The sequence below is a fragment of the Bos taurus genome, chromosome 27 (assembly GCF_002263795.3).
Source record: "Bos taurus isolate L1 Dominette 01449 registration number 42190680 breed Hereford chromosome 27, ARS-UCD2.0, whole genome shotgun sequence".
NCBI lineage: Eukaryota > Metazoa > Chordata > Mammalia > Artiodactyla > Bovidae > Bos > Bos taurus.
In genome coordinates, this window is record NC_037354.1 from 26560146 (window position 1) to 26572246 (window position 12101).

The 12101-nt window shown below is 41.1% G+C and overlaps 1 protein-coding gene and 1 non-coding gene across 6 annotated transcripts in view; both read left to right on the forward strand.

The window, feature by feature from the left end:
* Positions 1 to 12101, forward strand: part of RBPMS (RNA binding protein, mRNA processing factor) — a 202867-nt gene that overhangs the window by 64677 nt on the left and 126089 nt on the right.
* MIR2399 (microRNA mir-2399) lies at positions 5609 to 5686 on the forward strand. The gene has a single exon (NR_031250.1). It is a non-coding gene; the product is annotated as a microRNA mir-2399 (primary transcript).

Below are 12101 nucleotides of genomic sequence, written 5' to 3' on the forward strand. Positions count from 1 at the left end.
GTGTTCATTGGAAGGACTGATGCTGAAGCTGAAACTCCAATACTTTGGCCACCTGATGCGAAGAGCTGACTCATTTGAAAAGACCCTGATGCTGGGAAAGATTGGGGGCAGGAGGAGAAGGGAATGACAGAGGATGAGATGGCTGGATGGCATCACCAACTCAATGGACATGGGTTTGGGTGGACTCTGGGAGTTGGTGATGGACAGGGAGGCCTGGCGTGCTGCGGTTCATGGGGTTGCAAAGAATCGGACATGACTGAGCAACTGAACTGACTGACCACTGGAAAAACTAGGAGGTGATCCAAACTTAAACATTGAAGTTTGCTTTTTTACTGGAAAAATGCATTATTAGCACTGGGCTTTGCAGTAAACTAACTAGTTTATAAATTAGAGAAAGTAGCTGACATAAAATAGATTGTGTTTTTTAAATTACCCAATCAAAAAATGAGCCAAAGAACTAAACACATTGCTCCAAAGAAGACATACAGATGGCTAACAAACACATGGTAAGATGCTCAACATCACTCATCAGAGAAATGCAAATCAAAACCACTATGAGGTACCATTTCCCACCGGTCAGAATGGCTATTAAAAAGTCTACAAACAGTAGGTGCTGGAGTGGAGAAAAGGGAACCCTCTTACACTGTTGGGAATGCAAACTAGTTACAGTCACTCTGGAAAATAGTGTGGAGATTCCTTAAAAAACTGGTAATAGAACTGGCATACAACCCAGCAGTCCTACTGCTGGGCATACACACTGAGGAAACCAGAATTGAAAGAGACACGTGTACCCCATTGTTCATCACAGCACTGTTTAAATAGCTAGGACGTGGAGGCAAGCTGGATGTCCATGGGCAGACAAACAGATAAGAAAGTTGTGGTATATATACACAATGGAATATTACTCAACTATTAAAAAGAATACATTTGAATCAGTTCTCACGAGGTGGATGAAACTGGAGCCTATTATACAGAGTGAAATTAGTCAGAAACGAAAATGCCAGTACAGTATATACATGGAATTTAGAAAGATGGTAATGACGACCCTACATGCAAGACAGCAAAAGAGACACAGACTTTTGGACTCTGTGGGAAAAGGCGAGGGTGGGATGATTTGAGAGAATAGCATTGAAACATGTATATTACCATATGTGAAATAGATGACCAGTCCAAGGTTGATGCATAAAACAGGGCACTCAAAGCCAGTGCAAGGGGACAACCCAGAGGGATGGGATGGGATGGGGAGGGAGGGAGGGAGGTTCAGGACCAGGGGACACATGTACACCATGGCTGATTTCATGTCAATGTATGGCAAAAACCACCACAATATTGGAAAGTAATTAGCCTCCAATTAAATAAATCAATTAAAAATAGATTGTGTTTTTAAAAATTCTTATTTCAGTTGTGAGGTATTTCACGTACATACCAATATGTGCTGAAATTCTTATGTAGAAACAGGTATGGAAAAGTGGTTGGTTCTTGATGAGTTCACCAAAGCCCTGTTAATATAAATATAGCCTACGAATATATTTTTCTTTTTTTCTTATGACTTTTCTTGGCCACGTGACACAGCTTGTGGGATCTTAGTTTGTCAACCAGGGATCGAACCCATGTCCCCTGCATTGGAAGTGTAGAGTCTGAACCACTGGACCACCAGGGCACAGGCATCAAGCCTGTGCATATGTATTTCTCTGCTTTTCGGAAATCACTGGGCTTGACTCTCCCAAGTTTTTCCCCTGGTGGTAGTTTAAAATATTTTAAATTTAGAAAGATGGTAACAATAACCCTGTGTATGAGACAGCAAAAGAGACACTGATGTATAGATCAGTCTTATGGACTCTGTGGGAGAGGGAGAGGGTGGGGAGATTTGGGAGAATAGCATTGAAACATGTATAATATCATGTATGAAATGAGTCTCCAGTCCAGGTTCGATGCACGATACTGGATGCTTGGGGCTGGTGCACTGGGACGACCCAGAGGGAGGGTATGGGGAGGGAGGAGGGAGGAGGGTTCAGGATGGGGAACACAGGTATACCTGTGGCGGATTCATTTTGATATTTGGCAAAACTAATACAATATTGTAAAGTTTAAAAATAAAATTTTTTAAAAAAAGAAAAAAACTGTACTTGCTATTTTTATTTTCCATATTATATGCAATGAATTTTAAATGAGATATGGATACTACAATAGTTTGTGGAGTTCTCTTTATTGTGGCTTTTCCTCGCTGTGTGTGGGTTTGCACAGGTGGCTTGTCAAGGTTTCCTGGTTAGGGAAGCTTGTGTCGGTGTTCTGATGGGTGGAGCTGTATTTCTTCTCTTTGTTCAGTCGCGCTGTGGGGAGGGAGGGAGGGATGCTGCAAATAAGATGTATACAATAAAAGGTAGTGATTAAACAAATCAGGAAAGTTAAAATTAAGTAAAATACACTTAAAAAAAAAGTCATATTTCATTCTAATGTCTTTTACAATACTGAATCATATCAATTAAAAACTTAATAGGAAAAAGATCAGTCTTTTTCTGATAGTGCTTTGAAATGGAAATGTGTATGAATTTGTAACTACCACCTAGCTTCACTGCTTAGTTTTACCGACTGATGTAAATCTCTTGGTTAATGTTTATATAATTACTTATATGTCAAAGTCTTAAAGACGCAGTTCAATTTAACTCAACTGACTTTGAAATAATTTACACACAGTTCTAAGATGTACATGTAGAAAGATCGTGGGTGCCCTTTGCGTGCGTGCGTGAGTGCATGCTAAGTCGCTTCGGTCGGGTCCAACTCTTTGCAGTAGCTCTCCGGGCTCCTCTGTCCGTGGGATTCTCCAGGTAAGAACACTGGAGTGGGTTGCCATTTCCTTCTGCAGGGATCTTCCCAAGCCGAGGATCAAACCCTTGGTTCTTACGCCTCCTGCGTTGGCAGGTGTGTTTTTTACTACTAACTCCACCTGGGAAGCCTGTGCCCTTTGCTTACTTTTCTCTAATGATAACATATTGTAAAATTATAGCACAATATCACAACCAAGAAATTGAGGTTGGTACGATCCACTCCTTTTGTTTAGATTTCCCCAGTTTTACATGTATGTGTTTTGTTGTATGCAGTTTTATCCCATTTATTATTTCCTTTTTTAAGGGGCAGAAACCTAGGCATGGCTTAGCTAGGTGTATCTAGTTCAGGATCTCTCATGAGGGTGGACTTCTCTAACTTTTTTTTTTTTTGGCCCTGTGCTGTATACTAGGCCCTTATCTGTTGATAGTGAGTACATGTCCATCTCAAACACCCCAACTATTCCTCCCATTCCTCTTCCTTCCGTAAACATAAATTCATTCTCCATGTAAGTGCTTCTGTTTTGTAAATATGTTCATTCGTATCATTTTTTAAAAAAGATTCTGCATATAAGTGGTACCATGTGATACTTGTCTTTCTCTGACTTCATTTAGTATAATCTCCAGGTCCATCCATGTTGCTGCAGATGGCCTTATTTCATTCTTTTTAATGACTAATATTCCACTGTATGTATATACACACCACATCTTCTTTTCCCATTCATCTGTCGATGGTGTCTCGGCTATTGTAAACAGTGCCGCAATGAACGCGGGGGCGCTTGTATCCTTTCAAGCCATGCTTTTCTCGTGATACGTACCCAGAAGTGGGATTACTGGATCATATGGTAGTTCTATTCTTAGTTTTTTAAGGAGCCTCCATACTTTTCTTCATAGTGGTTGTGCCAATTTACATTCTCATCTGCAGTGTAGGAGGGTTCCCTTTTCTCCACACCCTCTCCATTTATTGTTTGTTGACGTTTTGATGGCCATTCTGACTGGTGTGAGGTGACATCTCGTCGTAGTTTTGACTTGCGTTGCTCTAATTCTTAATTAAGATGCTTAATTAATTGAGCATCTTTTCATATGCCCCTTAGCCATCTTATATGTCTTCTTCGGAGTATTGTCTGTTTGAGCCTTCTGCTCATCTTTTGATTGGGTTGTTTGTTTTTTGGATATTGAGCTCTTTGTAAATTCAGAAATTAATCCCTTGTCAGAGATATTGAAAAATACTTCCTCCCTGGGATAAATCACACTGGATTGTGGTGTATGATCCTTTTAACGTGTTGTTGAGGGGTTTTGCGTCTATGCTCATCAGTGACCCTGGCCTGTAATTTTCTTTTTTTGTGTGGTGTCTTTGTCTGGTTTTGATATCAGAGTGATGGTGGCCTCATAGAATGAGTTTGAGAGTATTCCCTCCTCTGCAGTTTTTGGAAGAGTTCCAGAAGGATAGGTGTTACCTCTTCTCTAAATGTTTGATAGAATTCATCTATGAAGCCTTTTGGTCCTAGAGGTTAGTTTTTTGGAAGTTTTTAAGTCGATTGGTCTGTTTGTATTTTCTATTTCTTTCTGTTTCAGTCTTGGGCGATTGTACCTTTTTAAGAATTTGTCTTATTTCTTTTAGGTTATCCATTTTATTGGCATATAGTTGCTTGCAGTAGTCTCTTATCCTTTGTATTTCTGTGGTGTCTGTTGTAACTTCTCTGTTTTCATTTCTAATTTTATTGGCTTGAGCCCTCTCCCAACTAACCTTATAACTAAAGCAACTAAGAGAAAGAAGAACAAATAAAACCCAAAGTTAGTAGAAGGCAAGAAATCATAAAGGTCAGAGCAGAAATAAACGAAGTGGAGACGAGGAAAACGATAGAACAGACAATGAAACTAAAAACTGGTTCTTTGAAAGATAAAATTGATAAACCACAAGACAGGTTTCCCTAGGGCTGCAGCCATCTGACTACTCGGGTAGAGCTGGAGAATCTGCTTCTAGGATGGCTTGCTGGCATGGCTTTTGGTCCATCGCCATGTGCTCCACGCAGAGCTTCTTACAATCATCGTGGTACCCGGCTTCACTGAGTGAGTGATTCAGGAGTCCTCTCCTGAGGAAGCCATAGTGCCTTTTTGACCCGCTTGTTAGAAGTCTCTTCAGCCACATTCTCTTCATTAGGAGTGAGTCGCGAAGTGAAGCCTGCACTGACGGGCAAAGGAATTAAGTTCTGTGTTACAAATGGAGGGAGATCAGAGATTGGATGTAATTTTAAATTGCCACATGTGAGATTACTTGAATTGTCTCAGTTTTCCAGGTGAGGAAATTTGTGACTGGAGAAGTTAAGTGACTGGTCCGAGGTGTGTAGCTAGGTGGAGAAGTGGGGCTTAAATGACAGCAGCCTGGCTCCTCATGAATCCTTTTTTTTTTTCCCCCTTCTTCTGTCTATTTGTGTGTTGTTTTTACTGTGTGTGCTTTAATGCCCAGAGACCTTAATCTTTGGAAGTGAAAGTGAAACTTTACTGCTCGGAGACCATAACCCGTTGAGTGCATGTTGAAAAGTCATACTGACTTGACTTCTTCATAATCATCCATATCTGGATATTTATGATTTATTTTGCTCTATAATGCCTCCCTCCTGGTAGAATACTAGCATCTATTGCTACCTACTGAGATGCTCACCACTGTCATTTTGAAGGTGTGCTGACCTTGCAGCAAAGAATTTAAAGGTGTATATTGGGTAGTTTCCTATGACTAAACATTGGGAAGCAAACCTTTTCTCCACAGCTTTCAGCTTTTTATTTCTGTAATCCTCACACTTTCTGTAGCTGTTGGAACTATGGTGCATTGTGGTTCTAACAACTACAGAAAGTGTGAAAATCACAGAATTGCAAAATGGCACCACCAACTCAGCAGACGTGAGCTTGAGCAAATTCCGGGAGATGGTGAAGGACAGGGAAGCCTGGCAGGCTGTGGTCCATGGGGTCGCGGAGTCGGACACGACTGAGCAGCTGAACAACAATGGCGCTTTGTGAGCTGAAGTTGACAGTGGGTCAGGCTCCTCAGATGGAGTTTGTTACTGATATCAAAGCAATAAATGCATTAGACCCTGCGTAGTTTTAGTACCGTAATCTGCTCCTGTGAATTTTTTTCTGGTTACTTTTAAGTGACCATAAAGAACTCTGTGCTATCTGGGGTAGTTTTCCTGTGTAGTGTGGGAGAGGTAAAATGACTTTTTTTTTTTAATTTAAACAGAATTGCTTTGTAAAATAACAATCACAATCACCAAAGCTATGCTAAAAGAGGTTTTAGAATTTTGATTATATATCTTCATATTTTCTGCTTCTATTTCATTTCGTTAGGCCATGGAAAAGTCTATATTAGGGGTAGCCCAAGGGATCTTTTTGACATATAAATTTGCGTACTCTATAGGATTGGAAAAAACCTTAAATGTAAATGCACTTTGAGCTTCCCTGATGGCTCAGTGGTAAAGAATCTGCATGCCAAGCAGGAGACACAAGAGTGTGGGTTTGATCCCTGGTTTGGGCAGATCCCCTGGAGAAGGAAATGGCAACCCACTCCAGTATTCTTGCCTGGGAAATCCCATGGAAAGAGGGGCCTGGTGGGCTACAGTTCATGGAGTCACAAAGAGTCAGACATGACTGAGCATACACACACACCACTACATTTTAGAGCATTACTAATGCACGCTTCAGGAGAAGGCAATGGCACCCCACTCCAGTACTCTTGCCTGGAAACTCCCATGGATGGAGCAGCCTGGTAGGCTGCAGTCTATGGGGTCGCTAAGAGTCGGACACGACTGAGCGACTTCATTTTCACTTTTCACTTGCAAGCATTGGAGAAGGAAATGGCAACCCACTCCAGTGTTCTTGCCTGGAGAATCCCAGGGACGGGGGAGCCTGGTGGGCTGCCGTCTATGGGGTCACACAGAGTCGGACACGACTGAAGTGACTTAGCAGCAGTAGCAGCAGCAATGCACACTTCTGTTTATAACATACTGTATTAATGTATCCATATAAAAATCTTCATGTTTAAATGACATAAGCAGTGCAGTGTAATTGAAGGAAGAGTGGATTTCCATGGGCTAACCAGTATTAAAACAGGATAAACCATCAGAAGTTAACTAAAGGAACTTAGAGAAGCCAGGGTGGGGTGTTTAAAGGGTAAAGCTTCCTGCCTTTTTAAGCAACTTCCTGTTGACCTCTAAGGACTTGACAACCATATATTGTATTTGACAGCACTCAGTGAATTTCTTAATAATGAGGTTAAGTTCTCACATGCACACACACAGATATCTAGTTTCCCATCTACGCTAATTCAGATCCTAAATTCCTGATTTGCCTCTGGTACCCACCTCTCTTTGTGTGACAGCACTCAGTGAATTTCTTAGTAATGAGGCAAAGTGCTTACATGTCCAGACCTATATGCTTGGGCAGTTTCAAACCCTTGAAAGTCTTGATTGTTTTATCTGCTTAAAAATACGGGACTTAACTATTGGTCCAGTGGTTAAGACTTTGCCTTAATGTGGGGGGTGCCAGTTTGATTCCTGTTGAGGATCTAAGATTCCCACGTGCCTCCTGGCCAGAAAACCAAAACAGAAAACAGAAGCAATATTGTAGCAGATTCAATACAGACTTATAAAAAATGGTCCACATTAAAAAAAAAAACAACAACAACAGATGCGAGAGAGGGCCTAGATAAGACTTTGATGTTAAGAAGTCCTATCAAGGTTAGATAGAGATTGAGATCATCTGATTATAAAGTGACATCGGGTTGGACTGGGAAAAGTTCTTCCAGAACAACAGTAGAAGCATGGTGTTCGTCGTGCTAACTTGGAACCCCCGCCCCCTGTCCTCATTCTGAGCCCTGTACATAAAAGTTTTTGAAATGTGGCATTTCTCTTCCATGTGTTTCCCTGAGTCTTCCTCCTTTCCCTGATAACTTGGTGGTTTAGTTGCTTAGTCGTGTCTGACTCCTTGCGACCCCATGGACTGTACCCCACCAGGCTCCTCTGTCCATGGAATTCTCCAGGCAAGAATACTGGAGTGGGTTGCCATTTCCTTCTCCATCCCTGATACTTAACGGAAACTTTATCACCTTGGCAAAATGACCCTGGTTTCCATGAACCCCAAACAAAAGTATAAATTTGGTTATACAGATCGGTTCAGTCGCTCGGTAATGTCCAACTCTTTGTGACCCAGTGCACTGCAGCATGCCAGGCGTTGCTATCTATCACCAACTCCTGGAGCTTGCTCAAACTCATGTCCATCAGGTTGGTGATGCCATCCAGCCATCTTATTGAATAGCTCTTAGAGGGCCAGGACAAGTGGATCCCTCAAAACTAGGGAGGTGCACATCATGGGTAATGACGTGACTTTTTTCTTTAGAAAGGATAGAACAGTCCTTCATTTAAAACTAAAACAAACGTGGGAGTCCTTAACAACAGCATTTATCCTATGGTTAGTCGGTCCTTGGTGTCTGTAGCAATGTGGCGTCATGAACCAATGCATACTTTCCCAGGGCTAGAAAAGCAGCAAATCTTTAGGTTCAGTAGGTGGCCATCGTCAGGAACAAGGAACTTGACCACCTGTTCCGTCTTGAAGCCAATGCGAAGAAGAAACTGGAGCTTGACCAAAGGCTGGTTAGTTTCTTCTGAGCTGCAACCAGAATTAAGTGCCTGGCAGACCATTTAATGATTGTGGTCATCCATTTTTGTGGTGGCAAGATGCAAATGGGAAATCTTGCAGGCCAGCCAAGCCTTCTTTGGAACTGAGAGGATGGGCAGTCCTCGGTGTGGTTCAGTCTTGCAATTTGGTTTTTCAGCTTGTGCTTGTAGAATAAGCAGAGGACTCAATTCATTTAGACTTTATTTAAAAAGAATAAAATAATTTAACCAGTGTGTAAAACTGAGAAGGCTCTGGGACACACAGCTCCCCCGTCCCAACCTTATGTGTATAAGCAACCCAGCTCTGTGGAATTTACACTGCTACTCATGAGTGGAGCTCTTTTCAACTTCTCTGTCCCTGAAACTATGTTTATTTCATCATCTCGGAAGAGATAAGTCACTTCCTTAGATGTTGGAAAGTGAGTGATCCCTCTTTTCTCGTTCGAGTGAGAAGTAAGTTGATCACAAAGCAAGAACACTCCTTTGGCTGTAGTTAGGGTAGACCCTCCTGCTCTGAGGACCTTGAGCCATCAGTGTCCCTTTTTGGGTGAGATTGTAGTTTTAGACTAAGTACGAAGAAGCACTCACTCGTCATCAGATCTTGAAAAGTGAAGTTAGTTAATATGAATCTATATTTCTACTAGATGAAGGTTGTACCTGTAGAGCAAGCGCAGGCAGATGAGGATTTCTAATGACAAAAGTGAATGGGAGTTTATGCTTATAAAATGCTTAAATACCAGATTATATAAATATAAAAATGAAAGTTCTCTTCAGTCACCTTCCCTCTCCACTCAGTGAAGAATCTGCCTGCAATGCAGGTTTAATCCCTGGGTCGGGAAGAGCCCCTGGAGAAAGAAGTGGCAACCCACTCCGGTACTCATGCCTGGAGAATTCCATGGACAGAGGAGCCTGGCAGGCTACAGTCCATGGGATCGCAGAGAGTCAGACACGACTGAGCAACTAACTTTCACTTTCAGTGTGGTATACAGTCTTTAAAAACTTAAAAAAAAAAAAGCATGTACTAATTTATAAAAACACTAAAAGAATTACTGGGATTATGAGCAATTTCTGGTGCTTTTTAAAACTTAATAATCAGAAACTTTGTTCTCTATCAGTGGATAAAGATAGCTACTTACCCAGTTTAAATGTGCAAGAATTTGAGAATTTTCTCAAACTTTTTGTGAATTAGTTACTTTTGTTGAAATTGAACTTATTTACACAAACTTAAGGATGTTTCAGTCATCAGTTGTAAGAAATGTGATTTTTTTTTTTTTTTACTATTTTCCATATATTGATTCTATATTGATATTCTATCCTTGTTAATAGGTTCATAGTCCTGAATTTTTTGTGTTTTATGACTTTTTAGGTCTGTTTTGATTTGTCTGTTTTTCCTTGTCATTTTTTGACCATTTTTTTCCTCATTCCTCTTTTTCATCTGATTTTGATCCCTTATGCTGTTATCTCTTCTGCATTTTTGTCAGATGAGTATTTATCATTTGATGTTTTAACTAATACTATATCATCACCTCATTTTGTTTGCCATGTCATCACTAGAAGTGTTGACTTTCTGGTGTTTCCCCTGAATACACAATGTTATCCTGTCGATTTCTAAAATCAAGGGAAATTTTTATATCATGTACCTATGGACTGCTGTTACACACTACCCCAAAACAGCACTTTCAGACTCTAAAATGCCCACTGTAGGATCTTACCTGTGAATCCACTTGGCATGTGTCAAAAGTTAGTTATTCCAAAGAATGATTTAAACATCCAGCACATTTTAAAGCTGCTTTTGGAGTCTGTCTGTGTGAGAACTTGGATAGGTGGAGAGAAAGTTTGCAGATGATAGATGATCATTGAAGCAGTCCTGTGGGTTTTAGAATGTTTCAGATGAGAGATTATACACAGTTATTTGTGAGTCATCAGAAAATGAAAAGTTGCCTTTCCCAATCCTATGAATGTAAGAGGAACCTCGAGAGGTCAGCTCAGAGCAGCTGGAGATGATGACGAAAATCTTTTTTTATAAACAATTAAAACTTACACAGAAAATGCCATAGTCTTTGGACACAGTGTTTATTGGATGTGACTGCTGAAAAGTGTGCGTGACTATTCTCTACTGTGTATTGAAATTAATAAGCATTTGTCTGTTGGTTTTTATTTTAATGTCTAGATTTTGTTGTTGTTGTTTAGTTGCTATGTCATTGTCTCTTTGCAACCCCATGGACTGTAACCTGCCAGGCTCCTCTGTCCTTGGGGTTTCTCAAGCAAAAATGCTGGAGTGGGTTGCTATTTCCTTCTCCAGGGGCTCTTCCCGACCCAGGATCAAACTCGAGTCTCCTGCACTGGCAGGTGGGTCTTTACCACTGAGCCACCTGGGGAGCCCAATGTCTAGATTACCTGTGGGTAATTATCTTATAAGATAATGTGTGTTCTTTATTAAAGGAAGGGCCTTTCTATCCAAGAAAGCCCAAGACTCACACAATGACTGTACTTCTTGAATTTATTAAATTGGAAGTCAGTCACTGAAATGTGGCTTCTGTGTCCTCATGGAAGCTGGCAATGCCATTTCAGAACACACAGTGAGTTTCATCCGGAATCTGACTGTGGGCTCCACAGGAATGGTTGGTCAGGGCTGAGTTAAGAAGGCCCTGGCTCTTACTGACAGGATGATTTCTCCTGGCGTTTGTTCTTTCAGTCCTGTTGGGGGAGAAGTGAAGTTGGAGGTACATCCGCAGAATCCATTAGCGTCCCTTTGGGATAGAGCTGTCAACAGCTTCACGTCTCGAACGTCTATGAGGCATGTTGTGTCCTTGACGAAGAAATGTGTTTCCCCGTGTGTCTGATAAAGTAAACATCCGCAGTGCCAAAGGCGGAGTGCCAGGCACATCTGTGTCCATAGACAATGCTGTTGAATTAAGGGCCGACCTGGAAAATGACTGACCTGCCACAGAGTTCACGCGGCGTCATTCACTTGTTCTTTGGGGGCACTTTTATTGCGTATTTGATCGTGGATTTACATGTCTTTTAAACTTTGAGCTCACTGGGTTCTAATTGGTTACTCTGAATGAGCTAAGCTTTCTCTTGTTGCCGTGACAGTTAAGCTCCCTGCAAGCAAGTATCATATCTAACCTTGGTGATCTACATAGACACACAGCAAAGGCAAAACTTAAAAATGCTTTGCTGTTTAATGACTCAGATAAAATGAGTGGTGGTAAGAAAAGTAGAGAAATCTTTTTTTATTTTTATTTTTTTAAATATTTACTTTTATCTGTTTATTTGGCTGCACTGGGTCTTAGTTGCGGCAGGTGGGATCTAGCTCCCTGACCAGGGATCGAACCTGGGCCCCTGCACTGGGAGCGGGAAACTGGACCACCAGGGAAGTCCCTAAAATGTTTAAAGCATCCCCATGACTCTAGGTTCCAGTCACCGTAGATAAGTATGAATTAGACACTCACCCGACTCATTAAGTTTTTGTTCTTAACTTAATGAAGTTTCTTAGTCTGGGGAGGTCTAGAAAGGATTCAGAGCACATCGATTCCAAAATTTGGATTTAAAAGACCTTTAATTGTTGTCATAATTCCATAACCTAGGTATTTAAGATCTATTTCTCCTA